Source organism: Channa argus, unplaced genomic scaffold, assembly GCF_033026475.1.
Source record: "Channa argus isolate prfri unplaced genomic scaffold, Channa argus male v1.0 Contig013, whole genome shotgun sequence".
Taxonomy (NCBI): Eukaryota; Metazoa; Chordata; class Actinopteri; order Anabantiformes; family Channidae; genus Channa; species Channa argus.
In genome coordinates this window covers 476,228-496,426 of record NW_027125232.1, presented here as the reverse complement: position 1 = coordinate 496,426, position 20,199 = coordinate 476,228, and the positions used below count along the sequence as shown (strand labels likewise).

At 39.5% G+C, this 20,199-nt stretch overlaps 3 non-coding genes across 3 annotated transcripts; all 3 read right to left on the bottom strand.

Annotated features, from left to right (window-relative positions):
- Positions 1 to 7,523: 7,523 nt before the first annotated feature.
- Positions 7,524 to 7,596, bottom strand: trnar-ccu (transfer RNA arginine (anticodon CCU)). Its single transcript has one exon. It is a non-coding gene; the product is annotated as a tRNA-Arg (tRNA).
- A 1,161-nt stretch (positions 7,597 to 8,757) lies between these two features.
- trnar-ccu (transfer RNA arginine (anticodon CCU)) lies at positions 8,758 to 8,830 on the bottom strand. The gene has a single exon. It is a non-coding gene; the product is annotated as a tRNA-Arg (tRNA).
- Positions 8,831 to 18,274: 9,444 nt separating this feature from the next.
- On the bottom strand, positions 18,275 to 18,346 carry trnal-caa (transfer RNA leucine (anticodon CAA)). Its single transcript has one exon. It is a non-coding gene; the product is annotated as a tRNA-Leu (tRNA).
- Positions 18,347 to 20,199: the final 1,853 nt, after the last annotated feature.

The window sequence follows — 20,199 nt, the reverse complement described above, 5'->3', positions numbered from 1 at the left end:
GTCTCACTGAAACGTGGTTGCAGCAGGAAGAATATGTCAGTTTAAATGAGTCAACCCCCCAAAGTCATATTAATTATCATGTTCCTAGATGCACAGGCCGAGGTGGAGGAGTAGCAGCAATATTTCACTCTAGCTTATCAATAATTCCTAGACCTAAACATAGTTATACCTCATTTGAGAGTCTTACTCTTAGCCTTTCACACCCAAACTGGAAAACTCAAAAACCACTATTATTTGTTATCGTGTACCGTCCTCCAGTCCCTTATTCAGAGTTTTTGATTGAATTTTCTGATTTTCTATCTGATTTAGTGCTTAGTACAGATAAAGTCATTATAGTGGGTGACTTTAACATTCATGTAGATGCTGACAGTAACTGTCTGAGCACTGCGTTTAATTCATTATTAGATTCAATTGGTTTTTCCCAAAATGTAAATAAACCCACTCATTGTTTTAGTCACACGTTAGACCTTGTCCTTACATATGGCATTGAAACTGATAATTTAATAGTATTTCCTCATAATTCTCTTCTGTCTGACCATTTTCTAATAACATTTGAATTTACAATAACGGACTATACAGCAGTTAGGAAAAAATTCCACTACAGCAGATGTTTATCTGAAAATGCTGTGAATACATTTAAAGAAATTATTTCTTCATCTTTTTCACCACCATGTGTCAATACTATGGTGAGTAGCCATCTTACTCCTGTGCAAATTGATTATTTAGTTGACGATTCTGCCGCCTCACTGCGTAGGATACTAGATACAGTTGCCCCTTTGAAATAGAAGGCAGTGAATCAGAGGAGCCGACCTCCATGGTACAATTCACAAATGCACAGCTTAAAGCAGGCAACACGAAAGCTAGAGAGGAAGTGGCGTTCCACTAATTTAGAAGAATCCCGGTTAGCCTGGAAAAACAGTTTAAAAACATACAAAAAAGCTCTCCGTGATGCCAGAACAGCATATTATTCCGCATTAATAGAGGAAAACAAGAACAACCCCCGGTTTCTGTTCAGCACTGTAGCCAGGCTGACTAAGAGCCATAGTTCTGTTGAGCCTAGTATTCCCTTAACTTTGAGCAGCAATGACTTTATGACTTTCTTTACTAGTAAAATTGTAGCCATTAGGGAAAAGATTCACCAGATCCTCCCTACAAATATTACGGCTAGATCTTCATGTACAACAGCTATAGAATCCTCAATAAGGCCCCAATCCATCTTAGACTGCTTTTCACCCATAGATCTCACTGAGCTAAGTTCAACTACCGCCTCCTCAAAACTAACAACATGTCTTTTAGACCCTGTTCCAACCAAATTGCTTAAAGATGTTCTACCTTTAATAGACACTTTCATATTAGATTTGATTAACCTATCTTTAGAAACTGGCTATGTACCAAAGGCCTATAAAGTTGCTGTAATCAAACCATTACTTAAAAAACCTTGTCTTGATCCAGGGGATTTAGCCAACTATAGACCAATATCAAATCTCCCGTTTATTTCTAAAATCCTTGAAAAAGTAGTTGCAAAACAATTATGTGATCACCTTTACAGGAATAATTTGTATGAAGACTTTCAGTCAGGATTTAGAGCTCATCACAGTACAGAAACAGCACTGGTAAAAGTCTCCAATGATCTTCTCCTGGCTTCAGATAATGGACTTGTGTCTGTACTCGTCTTACTAGACCTTAGTGCCGCATTTGACACCATTGACCACAACATTTTATTACAGAGACTAGAACATGGATTTGGGATTAAAGGAACCACATTACATTGGTTTAAATCTTATCTGTCAGACAGATTCCAACTTGTTCATGTTAATGATGACTCTTCTTTATGCACCAAAGTCAGCTATGGAGTTCCACAGGGCTCTGTGTTAGGACCAATACTTTTTAATCTCTACATGTCACCTTTAGGCAAAATCATTAGGAAACATTCCATAAACTTCCACTGATATGCAGATGATACCCAGCTCTATTTATCTGTGAAACCAGAAGATACTAACCAATTAGTCAAATTTGAAGCATGTCTAAAAGACATAAAGAACTGGATGTCCTACAATTTCCTACTTCTAAATTCAGACAAAACTGAAATCATCCTCTTTGGGCCTAAAAACATGAGAAATATGCTGTCTAACAATATAGTTACTCTAGATGACATAACTTTGGCCTCTAGTACTACGGTGAGGAACCTAGGAGTTATCTTTGACCAAGATTTGGCGTTTACGTCACATAAAAGACAAATGTCTAGAACAGCCTTCTTCCACCTACGGAACATTGCTAAAATTAGAAGCATCCTGTCTCAAAGTGATGCCGAAAAACTTGTCCATGCATTTGTTACTTCTAGGTTGGACTACTGTAATTCCCTACTTCTGGGGTGTCCTAATAACTCTCTAAAAAGCCTTCAATTAATCCAAAATGCTGCAGCAAGAGTGCTGACTGGATTAGGAAAGAGAGATCATATTTCACCTTCACTAGCTTCTCTTCATTGGCTTCCCATAAAATCTAGAATAGAGTTCAAAACCCTCCTCCTTACATACAAAGCTCTTAATGGTCAAGCTCCATCATATTTAATAGATCTCATAGTCCTGTATCGCCCAATTAGACCACTTCGATCCCAAAATACTGGCCTACTTGTGGTTCCCAGAGTTTGCAAAAGTAGAATGGGAGGCAGAGCCTTTAGCTATCAAGCTCCTCTCCTGTGGAACCAGCTTCCAATCCAAATTCGGGGAGCAGACACCCTCTCTACTTTTAAGACTAGGCTTAAAACTTTCCTTTTTGATAAAGCTTATAGTTAAAAATCCTCACTCAACGCCAGTGCCTTATCCATTAGGCCACTGGGGCATCTCAAACACCTTTACTCATCAGTTTTTCCACCAAACAGTTGCTTCCTATACAGAGCATAATGTGAGACATGCCATGTTGGCTTTGGGTAACACAATAATGGCCCCAAATGCAGTAGATATAGTGAGTAGAAGGGAAATTTTTAAAAGTGCAAAGAAAAAGATGTGAAACACATAGAAACTAGTTTCCAATGCTGATATGAAACTGGCATTGTACCCCAGATTGGACTCGAACCCTTTGGGTAACACAATAATGACAATAAAAGCAGTTAGTATAGTAAGATGGAGGAAACCATTTAAAAGAGCAGAGAAAGGAATTTGAAATATACAAAAATTGCATTCCCAAGCTGATATGCATCTGGAATTGTACAGTAGGTGAATATGTACTTTCTGTATCTGGTTCACTTTACTAAAAGGTTGTAAAGGCCCTAAGTCAGCTTACAAAACACAGTTAGCAGAGGATAGTTTCGAACCATCGACCTTTGGGTTATGGGCCCAGCACGCTTCCGCTGAGCCACTCTGCTGTCAACCACCCCAGATAAGACTCGAACCCTTTGGGTAACACAATAATGACAATAAAAGCAGTTAGTATAGTAAGATGGAGGAAAGCATTTGAAAGAGCAGAGAAAAGAATGTGAAATATACAAAAATTGCATTCCCAAGCTCATATGCATCTGGAATTGTACAGTAGGTGAATATGTACTTTCTGTATCTGGTTCACTTTACTAAAAGGTTGTAAAGGCCCTAAGTCAGCTTACAAAACACAGTTAGCAGAGGATGGTTTCGATCCATCGACCTCTGGGTTATGGGCCCAGCACGCTTCCGCTGCGCCACTCTGCTTTGAACCACACCAGATTGGACTCGAACCCTTTGGGTAATACAACTGCTCATACTGAACCAAAACCCAAAACTTTTAAATGTGGATTATTAAACATCAGATCTCTCTCTTCTAAATCTTTGTTAGTAAATGACTTGATAAATGATCATCAAATTGGTTTATTTTGTCTCACTGAAACGTGGTTGCAGCAGGAAGAATATGTCAGTTTAAATGAGTCAACCCCCCAAAGTCATATTAATTATCATGTTCCTAGATGCACAGGCCGAGGTGGAGGAGTAGCAGCAATATTTCACTCTAGCTTATCAATAATTCCTAGACCTAAACATAGTTATACCTCATTTGAGAGTCTTACTCTTAGCCTTTCACACCCAAACTGGAAAACTCAAAAACCACTATTATTTGTTATCGTGTACCGTCCTCCAGTCCCTTATTCAGAGTTTTTGATTGAATTTTCTGATTTTCTATCTGATTTAGTGCTTAGTACAGATAAAGTCATTATAGTGGGTGACTTTAACATTCATGTAGATGCTGACAGTAACTGTCTGAGCACTGCGTTTAATTCATTATTAGATTCAATTGGTTTTTCCCAAAATGTAAATAAACCCACTCATTGTTTTAGTCACACGTTAGACCTTGTCCTTACATATGGCATTGAAACTGATAATTTAATAGTATTTCCTCATAATTCTCTTCTGTCTGACCATTTTCTAATAAAATTTGAATTTACAATAACGGACTATACAGCAGTTAGGAAAAAATTCCACTACAGCAGATGTTTATCTGAAAATGCTGTGTATACATTTAAAGAAATTATTTCTTCATCTTTTTCACCACCATGTGTCAATACTATGGTGAGTAGCCATCTTACTCCTGTGCAAATTGATTATTTAGTTGACGATTCTGCCGCCTCACTGCGTAGGATACTAGATACAGTTGCCCCTTTGAAATAGAAGGCAGTGAATCAGAGGAGCCGACCTCCATGGTACAATTCACAAATGCACAGCTTAAAGCAGACAACACGAAAGTTAGAGAGGAAGTGGCGTTCCACTAATTTAGAAGAATCCCGGTTAGCCTGGAAAAACAGTTTAAAAACATACAAAAAAGCTCTCCGTGATGCCAGAACAGCATATTATTCCGCATTAATAGAGGAAAACAAGAACAACCCCCGGTTTCTGTTCAGCACTGTAGCCAGGCTGACTAAGAGCCATAGTTCTGTTGAGCCTAGTATTCCCTTAACTTTGAGCAGCAATGACTTTATGACTTTCTTTACTAGTAAAATTGTAGCCATTAGGGAAAAGATTCACCAGATCCTCCCTACAAATATTACGGCTAGATCTTCATGTACAACAGCTATAGAATCCTCAATAAGGCCCCAATCCATCTTAGACTGCTTTTCACCCATAGATCTCACTGAGCTAAGTTCCACTACCGCCTCCTCAAAACTAACAACATGTCTTTTAGACCCTGTTCCAACCAAATTGCTTAAAGATGTTCTACCTTTAATAGACACTTTCATATTAGATTTGATTAACCTATCTTTAGAAACTGGCTATGTACCAAAGGCCTATAAAGTTGCTGTAATCAAACCATTACTTAAAAAACCTTGTCTTGATCCAGGGGATTTAGCCAACTATAGACCAATATCAAATCTCCCGTTTATTTCTAAAATCCTTGAAAAAGTAGTTGCAAAACAATTATGTGATCACCTTTACAGGAATAATTTGTATGAAGACTTTCAGTCAGGATTTAGAGCTCATCACAGTACAGAAACAGCACTGGTAAAAGTCTCCAATGATCTTCTCCTGGCTTCAGATAATGGACTTGTGTCTGTACTCGTCTTACTAGACCTTAGTGCCGCATTTGACACCATTGACCACAACATTTTATTACAGAGACTAGAACATGGATTTGGGATTAAAGGAACCACATTACATTGGTTTAAATCTTATCTGTCAGACAGATTCCAACTTGTTCATGTTAATGATGACTCTTCTTTATGCACCAAAGTCAGCTATGGAGTTCCACAGGGCTCTGTGTTAGGACCAATACTTTTTAATCTCTACATGTCACCTTTAGGCAAAATCATTAGGAAACATTCCATAAACTTCCACTGATATGCAGATGATACCCAGCTCTATTTATCTGTGAAACCAGAAGATACTAACCAATTAGTCAAATTTGAAGCATGTCTAAAAGACATAAAGAACTGGATGTCCTACAATTTCCTACTTCTAAATTCAGACAAAACTGAAATCATCCTCTTTGGGCCTAAAAACATGAGAAATATGCTGTCTAACAATATAGTTACTCTAGATGACATAACTTTGGCCTCTAGTACTACGGTGAGGAACCTTGGAGTTATCTTTGACCAAGATTTGGCGTTTACGTCACATAAAAGACAAATGTCTAGAACAGCCTTCTTCCACCTACGGAACATTGCTAAAATTAGAAGCATCCTGTCTCAAAGTGATGCCGAAAAACTTGTCCATGCATTTGTTACTTCTAGGTTGGACTACTGTAATTCCCTACTTCTGGGGTGTCCTAATAACTCTCTAAAAAGCCTTCAATTAATCCAAAATGCTGCAGCAAGAGTGCTGACTGGATTAGGAAAGAGAGATCATATTTCACCTTCACTAGCTTCTCTTCATTGGCTTCCCATAAAATCTAGAATAGAGTTCAAAACCCTCCTCCTTACATACAAAGCTCTTAATGGTCAAGCTCCATCATATTTAATAGATCTCATAGTCCTGTATCGCCCAATTAGACCACTTCGATCCCAAAATACTGGCCTACTTGTGGTTCCCAGAGTTTGCAAAAGTAGAATGGGAGGCAGAGCCTTTAGCTATCAAGCTCCTCTCCTGTGGAACCAGCTTCCAATCCAAATTCGGGGAGCAGACACCCTCTCTACTTTTAAGACTAGGCTTAAAACTTTCCTTTTTGATAAAGCTTATAGTTAAAAATCCTCACTCAACGCCAGTGCCTTATCCATTAGGCCACTGGGGCATCTCAAACACCTTTACTCATCAGTTCTTCCACCAAACAGTTGCTTCCTAGACAGAGCATAATGTGAGACATGCCATGTTGGCTTTGGGTAACACAATAATGGCCCCAAATGCAGTAGATATAGTGAGTAGAAGGGAAATTTTTAAAAGTGCAAAGAAAAAGATGTGAAACACGTAGAAACTAGATTGCCATGCTGATATGAAACTGGCATTGTACCCCAGATTGGACTCGAACCCTTTGGGTAGCACAATAATGACAATAAAAGCAGTTAGTATAGTAAGATGGAGGAAAGCATTTGAAAGAGCAGAGAAAAGAATGTGAAATATACAATAATTGCATTCCCAAGCGGATATGCATCTGGAATTGTACAGTAGGTGAATATGTACTTTCTGTATCTGGTTCACTTTACTAAGAGGTTGTAAAGGCCCTAAGTCAGCTTACAAAACACAGTTAGCAGAGGATGGTTTCAACCCATCGACCTCTGGGTTTTGGGCCCAGCACGCTTCCGCTGCGCCACTCTGCTTTCAACCACACCAGATTGGAGTCGAACCCTTTGGGTAACACAATAATGACAATAAAAGCAGTTAGTATAGTAAGATTGAGGAAAGCATTTGAAAGAGCAGAGAAAAGAATGTGAAATATACAAAAATTGCATTCCCAAGCTGATATGCATCTGGAATTGTACAGTAGGTGAATATGTACATTCTGTATCTGGTTCACTTTACTAAAAAGTTGCAAAGGCCCTAAGTCAGCTTACAAAACACAGTTAGCAGAGGATGGTTTCGATCCATCGACCTCTGGGTTATGGGCCCAGCACGCTTCCGCTGCGCCACTCTGCTGTCAACCACCCCAGATGGGACTTGAACCCACAATCCCTGGCTTAGGAGGCCAGTGCCTTATCCATTAGGCCACTGGGGCCTCTCAAACACCTTTACTCATCAGTTCTTCCACCAAACAGTTGCTTCCTAGACAGAGCATAATGTGAGACATGCCATGTTGGCTTTTGGTAACACAATAATGGCCCCAAATGCAGTAGATATAGTGAGTAGAAGGGAAATTTTTAAAAGTGCAAAGAAAAAGATGTGAAACACGTAGAAACTAGATTGCCATGCTGATATGAAACTGGCATTGTACCCCAGATTGGACTCGAACCCTTTGGGTAGCACAATAATGACAATAAAAGCAGTTAGTATAGTAAGATGGAGGAAAGCATTTGAAAGAGCAGAGAAAAGAATGTGAAATATACAATAATTGCATTCCCAAGCTGATATGCATCTGTAATTGTATAGTAGGTGAATATGTACTTTCTGTATCTGGTTCACTTTACTAAAAGGTTGTAAAGGCCCTAAGTCAGCTTACAAAGCACAGTTAGCAGAGGATGGTTTCGATCCATCGACCTCTGGGTTATGGGCCCAGCACGCTTCCGCTGCGCCACTCTGCTGTCAACCACCCCAGATGGGACTCTAACCCTTTGGGTAACACAATAATGACAATAAAAGCAGTTAGTATAGTAAGATGGAGGAAAGCATTTGAAAGAGCAGAGAAAAGAATGTGAAATATACAAAAATTGCATTCCCAAGCTGATATGCATCTGGAATTGTACAGTAGATGAATATGTACTGTCTGTATCTGGTTCATTTTACTAAGACATTGTAAAGGCCTTAAATACCCTTACAAAACACAGTTAGCAGAGGATGGTTTCGATTCATCGCCCTCTGGGTTATGAGCCCAGCACGCTTCCGCTGCGCCACTCTGCTTTGAACCACACCAGATTTCACTCGAACCCTTTGGGTAATACAATAATGACAATAAAAGCAGTTAGTATAGTAAGATGGAGGAAAGCATTTGAAAGAGCAGAGAAAAGAATGTGAAATATACAAAAATTGCATTCCCAAGCTGATATGCATCTGGAATTGTACAGTAGGTGAATATGTACTTTCTGTATCTGGTTCACTTTACTAAAAAGTTGTAAAGGCCCTAAGTCAGCTTACAAAACACAGGTAGCAGAGGATGGTTTCGATCCATCGACCTCTGGGTTATGGGCCCAGCACGCTTCCGCTGCGCCACTCTGCTGTCAACCACCCCAGATGGGATTTGAACCCACAATCACTGGCTTAGGAGGCCAGTGCCTTATCCATTAGGCCACTGGGGCATCTCAAACACCTTTACTCATCAGTTCTTCCACCAAACAGTTGCTTCCTATACAGAGCATAATGTGAGACATGCCATGTTGGCTTTGGGTAACACAATAATGGCCCCAAATGCAGTAGATATAGTGAGTAGAAGGGAAATTTTTAAAAGTGCAAAGAAAAAGATGTGAAACACATAGACACTAGTTTCCAATGCTGATATGAAACTGGCATTGTACCCCAGATTGGACTCGAACCCTTTGGGTAACACAATAATGACAATAAAAGCAGTTAGTATAGTAAGATGGAGGAAAGCATTTGAAAGAGCAGAGAAAAGAATGTGAAATATACAATAATTGCATTCCCAAGCTGATATGCATCTGGAATTGTACAGTAGGTGAATATGTACTTTCTGTATCTGGTTCACTTTACTAAAAGGTTGTAAAGGCCCTAAGTCAGCTTACAAAACACAGTTAGCAGAGGATAGTTTCGAACCGTTGACCTTTGGGTTATGGGCCCAGCACGCTTCCGCTGCGCCACTCTGCTTTGAACCACACCAGATTGGACTCGAACCCTTTGGGTAATACAACTGCTCATACTGAACCAAAACCCAAAACTTTCAAATGTGGATTATTAAATATCAGATCTCTCTCTTCTAAATCTTTGTTAGTAAATGACTTGATAAATGATCATCAAATTGGTTTATTTTGTCTCACTGAAACGTGGTTGCAGCAGGAAGAATATGTCAGTTTAAATGAGTCAACCCCCCAAAGTCATATTAATTATCATGTTCCTAGATGCACAGGCCGAGGTGGAGGAGTAGCAGCAATATTTCACTCTAGCTTATCAATAATTCCTAGACCTAAACATAGTTATACCTCATTTGAGAGTCTTACTCTTAGCCTTTCACACCCAAACTGGAAAACTCAAAAACCACTATTATTTGTTATCGTGTACCGTCCTCCAGTCCCTTATTCAGAGTTTTTGATTGAATTTTCTGATTTTCTATCTGATTTAGTGCTTAGTACAGATAAAGTCATTATAGTGGGTGACTTTAACATTCATGTAGATGCTGACAGTAACTGTCTGAGCACTGCGTTTAATTCATTATTAGATTCAATTGGTTTTTCCCAAAATGTAAATAAACCCACTCATTGTTTTAGTCACACGTTAGACCTTGTCCTTACATATGGCATTGAAACTGATAATTTAATAGTATTTCCTCATAATTCTCTTCTGTCTGACCATTTTCTAATAACATTTGAATTTACAATATCGGACTATACAGCAGTTAGGAAAAAATTCCACTACAGCAGTTGTTTATCTGAAAATGCTGTGAATACATTTAAAGAAATTATTTCTTCATCTTTTTCACCACCATGTGTCAATACTATGGTGAGTAGCCATCTTACTCCTGTGCAAATTGATTATTTAGTTGACGATTCTGCCGCCTCACTGCGTAGGATACTAGATACAGTTGCCCCTTTGAAATAGAAGGCAGTGAATCAGAGGAGCCGACCTCCATGGTACAATTCACAAATGCACAGCTTAAAGCAGGCAACACGAAAGTTAGAGAGGAAGTGGCGTTCCACTAATTTAGAAGAATCCCGGTTAGCCTGGAAAAACAGTTTAAAAACATACAAAAAAGCTCTCCGTGATGCCAGAACAGCATATTATTCCGCATTAATAGAGGAAAACAAGAACAACCCCCGGTTTCTGTTCAGCACTGTAGCCAGGCTGACTAAGAGCCATAGTTCTGTTGAGCCTTGTATTCCCTTAACTTTGAGCAGCAATGACTTTATGACTTTCTTTACTAGTAAAATTGTAGCCATTAGGGAAAAGATTCACCAGATCCTCCCTACAAATATTACGGCTAGATCTTCATGTACAACAGCTATAGAATCCTCAATAAGGCCCCAATCCATCTTAGACTGCTTTTCACCCATAGATCTCACTGAGCTAAGTTCAACTACCGCCTCCTCAAAACTAACAACATGTCTTTTAGACCCTGTTCCAACCAAATTGCTTAAAGATGTTCTACCTTTAATAGACACTTTCATATTAGATTTGATTAACCTATCTTTAGAAACTGGCTATGTACCAAAGGCCTATAAAGTTGCTGTAATCAAACCATTACTTAAAAAACCTTGTCTTGATCCAGGGGATTTAGCCAACTATAGACCAATATCAAATCTCCCGTTTATTTCTAAAATCCTTGAAAAAGTAGTTGCAAAACAATTATGTGATCACCTTTACAGGAATAATTTGTATGAAGACTTTCAGTCAGGATTTAGAGCTCATCACAGTACAGAAACAGCACTGGTAAAAGTCTCCAATGATCTTCTCCTGGCTTCAGATAATGGACTTGTGTCTGTACTCGTCTTACTAGACCTTAGTGCCGCATTTGACACCATTGACCACAACATTTTATTACAGAGACTAGAACATGGATTTGGGATTAAAGGAACCACATTACATTGGTTTAAATCTTATCTGTCAGACAGATTCCAACTTGTTCATGTTAATGATGACTCTTCTTTATGCACCAAAGTCAGCTATGGAGTTCCACAGGGCTCTGTGTTAGGACCAATACTTTTTAATCTCTACATGTCACCTTTAGGCAAAATCATTAGGAAACATTCCATAAACTTCCACTGATATGCAGATGATACCCAGCTCTATTTATCTGTGAAACCAGAAGATACTAACCAATTAGTCAAATTTGAAGCATGTCTAAAAGACATAAAGAACTGGATGTCCTACAATTTCCTACTTCTAAATTCAGACAAAACTGAAATCATCCTCTTTGGGCCTAAAAACATGAGAAATATGCTGTCTAACAATATAGTTACTCTAGATGACATAACTTTGGCCTCTAGTACTACGGTGAGGAACCTTGGAGTTATCTTTGACCAAGATTTGGCGTTTACGTCACATAAAAGACAAATGTCTAGAACAGCCTTCTTCCACCTACGGAACATTGCTAAAATTAGAAGCATCCTGTTTCAAAGTGATGCCGAAAAACTGGTCCATGCATTTGTTACTTCTAGGTTGGACTACTGTAATTCCCTACTTCTGGGGTGTCCTAATAACTCTCTAAAAAGCCTTCAATTAATCCAAAATGCTGCAGCAAGAGTGCTGACTGGATTAGGAAAGAGAGATCATATTTCACCTTCACTAGCTTCTCTTCATTGGCTTCCCATAAAATCTAGAATAGAGTTCAAAACCCTCCTCCTTACATACAAAGCTCTTAATGGTCAAGCTCCATCATATTTAAAAGATCTCATAGTCCTGTATCGCCCAATTAGACCACTTCGATCCCAAAATACTGGCCTACTTATGGTTCCCAGAGTTTGCAAAAGTAGAATGGGAGGCAGAGCCTTTAGCTATCAAGCTCCTCTCCTGTGGAACCAGCTTCCAATCCAAATTCCTGGAGCAGACACCCTCTCTACTTTTAAGACTAGGCTTAAAACTTTCCTTTTTGATAAAGCTTATAGTTAAAAATCCTCACTCAACGCCAGTGCCTTATCCATTAGGCCACTGGGGCATCTCAAACACCTTTACTCATCAGTTCTTCCACCAAACAGTTGCTTCCTAGACAGAGCATAATGTGAGACATGCCATGTTGGCTTTGGGTAACACAATAATGGCCCCAAATGCAGTAGATATAGTGAGTAGAAGGGAAATTTTTAAAAGTGCAAAGAAAAAGATGTGAAACACGTAGAAACTAGATTGCCATGCTGATATGAAACTGGCATTGTACCCCAGATTGGACTCGAACCCTTTGGGTAGCACAATAATGACAATAAAAGCAGTTAGTATAGTAAGATGGAGGAAAGCATTTGAAAGAGCAGAGAAAAGAATGTGAAATATACAAAAATTGCATTCCCAAGCTGATATGCATCTGGAATTGTACAGTAGGCGAATATGTATTTTCTGTATCTGGTTCACTTTACTAAAAGGTTGTAAAGGCCCTAAGTCAGCTTACAAAACACAGTTAGCAGAGGATGGTTTCGATCCATCGACCTCTGGGTTATGGGCCCAGCACGCTTCCGCTGCGCCACTCTGCTTTCAACCACGCCAGATTGGACTCGAACCCTTTGGGTAACACAATAATGACAATAAAAGCAGTTAGTATAGTAAGATGGAGGAAAGCATTTGAAAGAGCAGAGAAAAGAATGTGAAATATACAAAAATTGCATTCCCAAGCTGATATGCATCTGGAATATTACAGTAGGTGAATATGTACTTTCTGTATCTGGATCACTTTACTTAAAGGTTGTAAAGTCAGCTTACAAAACACAGTTAGCAAAGGATGGTTTCAATCTATTGACCCAGCACGCTTCTGCTGCGCCACTCTGCTGTCAACCACCCCAGATGGGACTCGAACCCACAATCCCTGGCTTAGGAGGCCAGTGCATTATCCATTAGGCCACTGGGGCATCACAAACACCTTTACTCCTCAGTTCTTCCAACTAACAGTTGCTTCCTATACAGAGCATAATGTGAGACATGCCATGTTGGCTTTGGGTAACACAGTAATGGCCCCAAATGCAGTAGATATAGTGAGTAGAAGGGAAAAGATGTGAAATACGTAGAAACTAGATTGCCATGCTGAGATGAAACTGGCATTGTACACCAGATTGGACTCGAACCCTTTGGGTAACACAATAATGGCCCCAAATGCAGTAGATATAGTGAGTAGAAGGGAAATTTTTAAAAGTGCAAAGAAAAAGATGTGAAACACATAGAAACTAGTTTCCAATGCTGATATGAAACTGGCATTGTACCCCAGATTGGACTCGAACCCTTTGGGTAACACAATAATGACAATAAAAGCAGTTAGTATAGTAAGATGGAGGAAACCATTTAAAAGAGCAGAGAAAGGAATTTGAAATATACAAAAATTGCATTCCCAAGCTGATATGCATCTGGAATTGTACAGGAGGTGAATATTTACTTTCTGTATCTGGTTCAGTTTACTAAAAGGTTGTAAAGGCCCTAAGTCAGCTTACAAAACACAGTTAGCAGAGGATGGTTTCGATCCATCGACCTCTGGGTTATGGGTCCAGCACGCTTCCGCTGTACCACTCTGCTGTCAACCACCCCAGATAGGACTTGAACCCACAATCCCTGGCTTAGGAGGCCAGTGCCTTATCCAATAGGCCACTGGGGCATCTCAAACACCTTTACTCATCAGTTCTTCCACCAAACAGTTGCTTCCTATACAGAGCATAATGTGAGCCATGCCATGTTGGCTTTGGGTAACACAATAATGGCCCCAAATGCAGTAGATATAGTGAGTAGAAGGGAAATTTTTAAAAGTGCAAAGAAAAAGATGTGAAACACGTAGAAACTAGAATGCCATGCTGATATGAAACTGGCATTGTACCCCAGATTGGACTCGAACCCTTTGGGTAACACAATAATGACAATAAAAGCAGTTAGTATAGTAAGATGGAGGAAAGCATTTGAAAGAGCAGAGAAAAGAATGTGAAATATACAATAATTGCATTCCCAAGCTGATATGCATCTGGAATTGTACAGTAGGTGAATATGTACTTTCTGTATCTGGTTCACTTTACTAAAAGGTTGTAAAGGCCCTAAGTCAGCTTACAAAACACAGTTAGCAGAGGATAGTTTCGAACCATCGACCTTTGGGTTATGGGCCCAGCACGCTTCCGCTGAGCCACTCTGCTGTCAACCACCCCAGATGGGACTCGAACCCTTTGGGTAACACAATAATGACAATAAAAGCAGTTAGTATAGTAAGATGGAGGAAAGCATTTGAAAGAGCAGAGAAAAGAATGTGAAATATACAAAAATTGCATTCCCAAGCTCATATGAATCTGGAATTGTACAGTAGGTGAATATGTACTTTCTGTATCTGGTTCACTATACTAAAAGGTTGTAAAGGCCCTAAGTCAGCTTACAAAACACAGTTAGCAGAGGATGGTTTCGATCCATCGACCTCTGGGTTATGGGCCCAGCACGCTTCCGCTGCGCCACTCTGCTTTGAACCACACCAGATTGGACTCGAACCCTTTGGGTAATACAACTGCTCATACTGAACCAAAACCCAAAACTTTTAAATGTGGATTATTAAACATCAGATCTCTCTCTTCTAAATCTTTGTTAGTAAATGACTTGATAAATGATCATCAAATTGGTTTATTTTGTCTCACTGAAACGTGGTTGCAGCAGGAAGAATATGTCAGTTTAAATGAGTCAACCCCCCAAAGTCATATTAATTATCATGTTCCTAGATGCACAGGCCGAGGTGGAGGAGTAGCAGCAATATTTCACTCTAGCTTATCAATAATTCCTAGACCTAAACATAGTTATACCTCATTTGAGAGTCTTACTCTTAGCCTTTCACACCCAAACTGGAAAACTCAAAAACCACTATTATTTGTTATCGTGTACCGTCCTCCAGTCCCTTATTCAGAGTTTTTGATTGAATTTTCTGATTTTCTATCTGATTTAGTGCTTAGTACAGATAAAGTCATTATAGTGGGTGACTTTAACATTCATGTAGATGCTGACAGTAACTGTCTGAGCACTGCGTTTAATTCATTATTAGATTCAATTGGTTTTTCCCAAAATGTAAATAAACCCACTCATTGTTTTAGTCACACGTTAGACCTTGTCCTTACATATGGCATTGAAACTGATAATTTAATAGTATTTCCTCATAATTCTCTTCTGTCTGACCATTTTCTAATAACATTTGAATTTACAATAACGGACTATACAGCAGTTAGGAAAAAATTCCACTACAGCAGATGTTTATCTGAAAATGCTGTGAATACATTTAAAGAAATTATTTCTTCATCTTTTTCACCACCATGTGTCAATACTATGGTGAGTAGCCATCTTACTCCTGTGCAAATTGATTATTTAGTTGACGATTCTGCCGCCTCACTGCGTAGGATACTAGATACAGTTGCCCCTTTGAAATAGAAGGCAGTGAATCAGAGGAGCCGACCTCCATGGTACAATTCACAAATGCACAGCTTAAAGCAGGCAACACGAAAGTTAGAGAGGAAGTGGCGTTCCACTAATTTAGAAGAATCCCGGTTAGCCTGGATAAACAGTTTAAAAACATACAAAAAAGCTCTCCGTGATGCCAGAACAGCATATTATTCCGCATTAATAGAGGAAAACAAGAACAACCCCCGGTTTCTGTTCAGCACTGTAGCCAGGCTGACTAAGAGCCATAGTTCTGTTGAGCCTAGTATTCCCTTAACTTTGAGCAGCAATGACTTTATGACTTTCTTTACTAGTAAAATTGTAGCCATTAGGGAAAAGATTCACCAGATCCTCCCTACAAATATTACGGCTAGATCTTCATGTACAACAGCTATAGAATCCTCAATAAGGCCCCAATCCATCTTAGACTGCTTTTCACCCATAGATCTCACTGAGCTAAGTTCAACTACCGCCTCCTCAAAACTAACAACATGTCTTTTAGACCCTGTTCCAACCAAATTGCTTAAAGATGTTCTACCTTTAATAGACACTTTCATATTAGATTTGATTAACCTATCTTTAGAAACTGGCTATGTACCAAAGGCCTATAAAGTTGCTGTAATCAAACCATTACTTAAAAAACCTTGTCTTGATCCAGGGGATTTAGCCAACTATAAACCAATATCAAATCTCCCGTTTATTTCTAAAATCCTTGAAAAAGTAGTTGCAAAACAATTATGTGATCACCTTTACAGGAATAATTTGTATGAAGACTTTCAGTCAGGATTTAGAGCTCATCACAGTACAGAAACAGCACTGGTAAAAGTCTCCAATGATCTTCTCCTGGCTTCAGATAATGGACTTGTGTCTGTACTCGTCTTACTAGACCTTAGTGCCGCATTTGACACCATTGACCACAACATTTTATTACAGAGACTAGAACATGGATTTGGGATTAAAGGAACCACATTACATTGGTTTAAATCTTATCTGTCAGACAGATTCCAACTTGTTCATGTTAATGATGACTCTTCTTTATGCACCAAAGTCAGCTATGGAGTTCCACAGGGCTCTGTGTTAGGACCAATACTTTTTAATCTCTACATGTCACCTTTAGGCAAAATCATTAGGAAACATTCCATAAACTTCCACTGATATGCAGATGATACCCAGCTCTATTTATCTGTGAAACCAGAAGATACTAACCAATTAGTCAAATTTGAAGCATGTCTAAAAGACATAAAGAACTGGATGTCCTACAATTTCCTACTTCTAAATTCAGACAAAACTGAAATCATCCTCTTTGGGCCTAAAAACATGAGAAATATGCTGTCTAACAATATAGTTACTCTAGATGACATAACTTTGGCCTCTAGTACTACGGTGAGGAACCTAGGAGTTATCTTTGACCAAGATTTGGCATTTACGTCACATAAAAGACAAATGTCTAGAACAGCCTTCTTCCACCTACGGAACATTGCTAAAATTAGAAGCATCCTGTCTCAAAGTGATGCCGAAAAACTTGTCCATGCATTTGTTACTTCTAGGTTGGACTACTGTAATTCCCTACTTCTGGGGTGTCCTAATAACTCTCTAAAAAGCCTTCAATTAATCCAAAATGCTGCAGCAAGAGTGCTGACTGGATTAGGAAAGAGAGATCATATTTCACCTTCACTAGCTTCTCTTCATTGGCTTCCCATAAAATCTAGAATAGAGTTCAAAACCCTCCTCCTTACATACAAAGCTCTTAATGGTCAAGCTCCATCATATTTAATAGATCTCATAGTCCTGTATCGCCCAATTAGACCACTTCGATCCCAAAATACTGGCCTACTTGTGGTTCCCAGAGTTTGCAAAAGTAGAATGGGAGGCAGAGCCTTTAGCTATCAAGCTCCTCTCCTGTGGAACCAGCTTCCAATCCAAATTCGGGGAGCAGACACCCTCTCTACTTTTAAGACTAGGCTTAAAACTTTCCTTTTTGATAAAGCTTATAGTTAAAAATCCTCACTCAACGCCAGTGCCTTATCCATTAGGCCACTGGGGCATCTCAAACACCTTTACTCATCAGTTCTTCCACCAAACAGTTGCTTCCTAGACAGAGCATAATGTGAGACATGCCATGTTGGCTTTGGGTAACACAATAATGGCCCCAAATGCAGTAGATATAGTGAGTAGAAGGGAAATTTTTAAAAGTGCAAAGAAAAAGATGTGAAACACGTAGAAACTAGATTGCCATGCTGATATGAAACTGGCATTGTACCCCAGATTGGACTCGAACCCTTTGGGTAGCACAATAATGACAATAAAAGCAGTTAGTATAGTAAGATGGAGGAAAGCATTTGAAAGAGCAGAGAAAAGAATGTGAAATATACAATAATTGCATTCCCAAGCGGATATGCATCTGGAATTGTACAGTAGGTGAATATGTACTTTCTGTATCTGGTTCACTTTACTAAGAGGTTGTAAAGGCCCTAAGTCAGCTTACAAAACACAGTTAGCAGAGGATGGTTTCGATCCATCGACCTCTGGGTTTTGGGCCCAGCACGCTTCCGCTGCGCCACTCTGCTTTCAACCACACCAGATTGGAGTCGAACCCTTTGGGTAACACAATAATGACAATAAAAGCAGTTAGTATAGTAAGATGGAGGAAAGCATTTGAAAGAGCAGAGAAAAGAATGTGAAATATACAAAAATTGCATTCCCAAGCTGATATGCATCTGGAATTGTACAGTAGGCGAATATGTATTTTCTGTATCTGGTTCACTTTACTAAAAGGTTGTAAAGGCCCTAAGTCAGCTTACAAAACACAGTTAGCAGAGGATGGTTTCGATCCATCGACCTCTGGGTTATGGGCCCAGCACGCTTCCGCTGCGCCACTCTGCTTTCAACCACGGCAGATTGGACTCGAACCCTTTGGGTAACACAATAATGACAATAAAAGCAGTTAGTATAGTAAGATGGAGGAAAGCATTTGAAAGAGCAGAGAAAAGAATGTGAAATATACAAAAATTGCATTCCCAAGCTGATATGCATCTGGAATATTACAGTAGGTGAATATGTACTTTCTGTATCTGGATCACTTTACTTAAAGGTTGTAAAGGCCCTAAGTCAGCTTACAAAACACAGTTAGCAAAGGATGGTTTCAATCTATTGACCTCTGGGTTATGGGCCCAGCACGCTTCTGCTGCGCCACTCTGCTGTCAACCACCCCAGATGGGACTCGAACCCACAATCCCTGGCTTAGGAGGCCAGTGCATTATCCATTAGGCCACTGGGGCATCACAAACACCTTTACTCCTCAGTTCTTCCAACTAACAGTTGCTTCCTATATAGAGCATAATGTGAGACATGCCATGTTGGCTTTGGGTAACACAGTAATGGCCGCAAATGCAGTAGATATAGTGAGTAGAAGGGAAAAGATGTGAAATACGTAGAAACTAGATTGCCATGCTGAGATGAAACTGGCATTGTACACCAGATTGGACTCGAACCCTTTGGGTAACACAATAATGACAATAAAAGCAGTTAGTATAGTAAGATGGACGAAAGCATTTGAAAGAGCAGAGAAAGGAATTTGAAATATACAAAAATTGCATTCCCAAGCTGATATGCATCTGGAATTGTACAGTAGATGAATATTTACTTTCTGTATCTGGTTCAGTTTACTAAAAGTTTGTAAAGGCCCTAAGTCAGCTTACAAAACACAGTTAGCAGAGGATGGTTTCGATCCATCGACCTCTGGGTTATGGGTCCAGCACGCTTCCGCTGTACCACTCTGCTGTCAACCACCCCAGATAGGACTTGAACCCACAATCCCTGGCTTAGGAGGCCAGTGCCTTATCCAATAGGCCACTGGGGCATCTCAAACACCTTTACTCATCAGTTCTTCCACCAAACAGTTGCTTCCTATACAGAGCATAATGTGAGCCATGCCATGTTGGCTTTGGGTAACACAATAATGGCCCCAAATGCAGTAGATATAGTGAGTAGAAGGGAAATTTTTAAAAGTGCAAAGAAAAAGATGTGAAACACGTAGAAACTAGAATGCCATGCTGATATGAAACTGGCATTGTACCCCAGATTGGACTCGAACCCTTTGGGTAACACAATAATGACAATAAAAGCAGTTAGTATAGTAAGATGGAGGAAAGCATTTGAAAGAGCAGAGAAAAGAATGTGAAATATACAAAAATTGCATTCCCAAGCTGATATGCATCTGGAATATTACAGTAGGTGAATATGTACTTTCTGTATCTGGTTCACTTTACTAAAAGGTTGTAAAGGCCCTAAGTCAGCTTACAAAACACAGTTAGCAGAGGATAGTTTCGAACCATCGACCTTTGGGTTATGGGCCCAGCACGCTTCCGCTGAGCCACTCTGCTGTCAACCACCCCAGATGGGACTCGAACCCTTTGGGTAA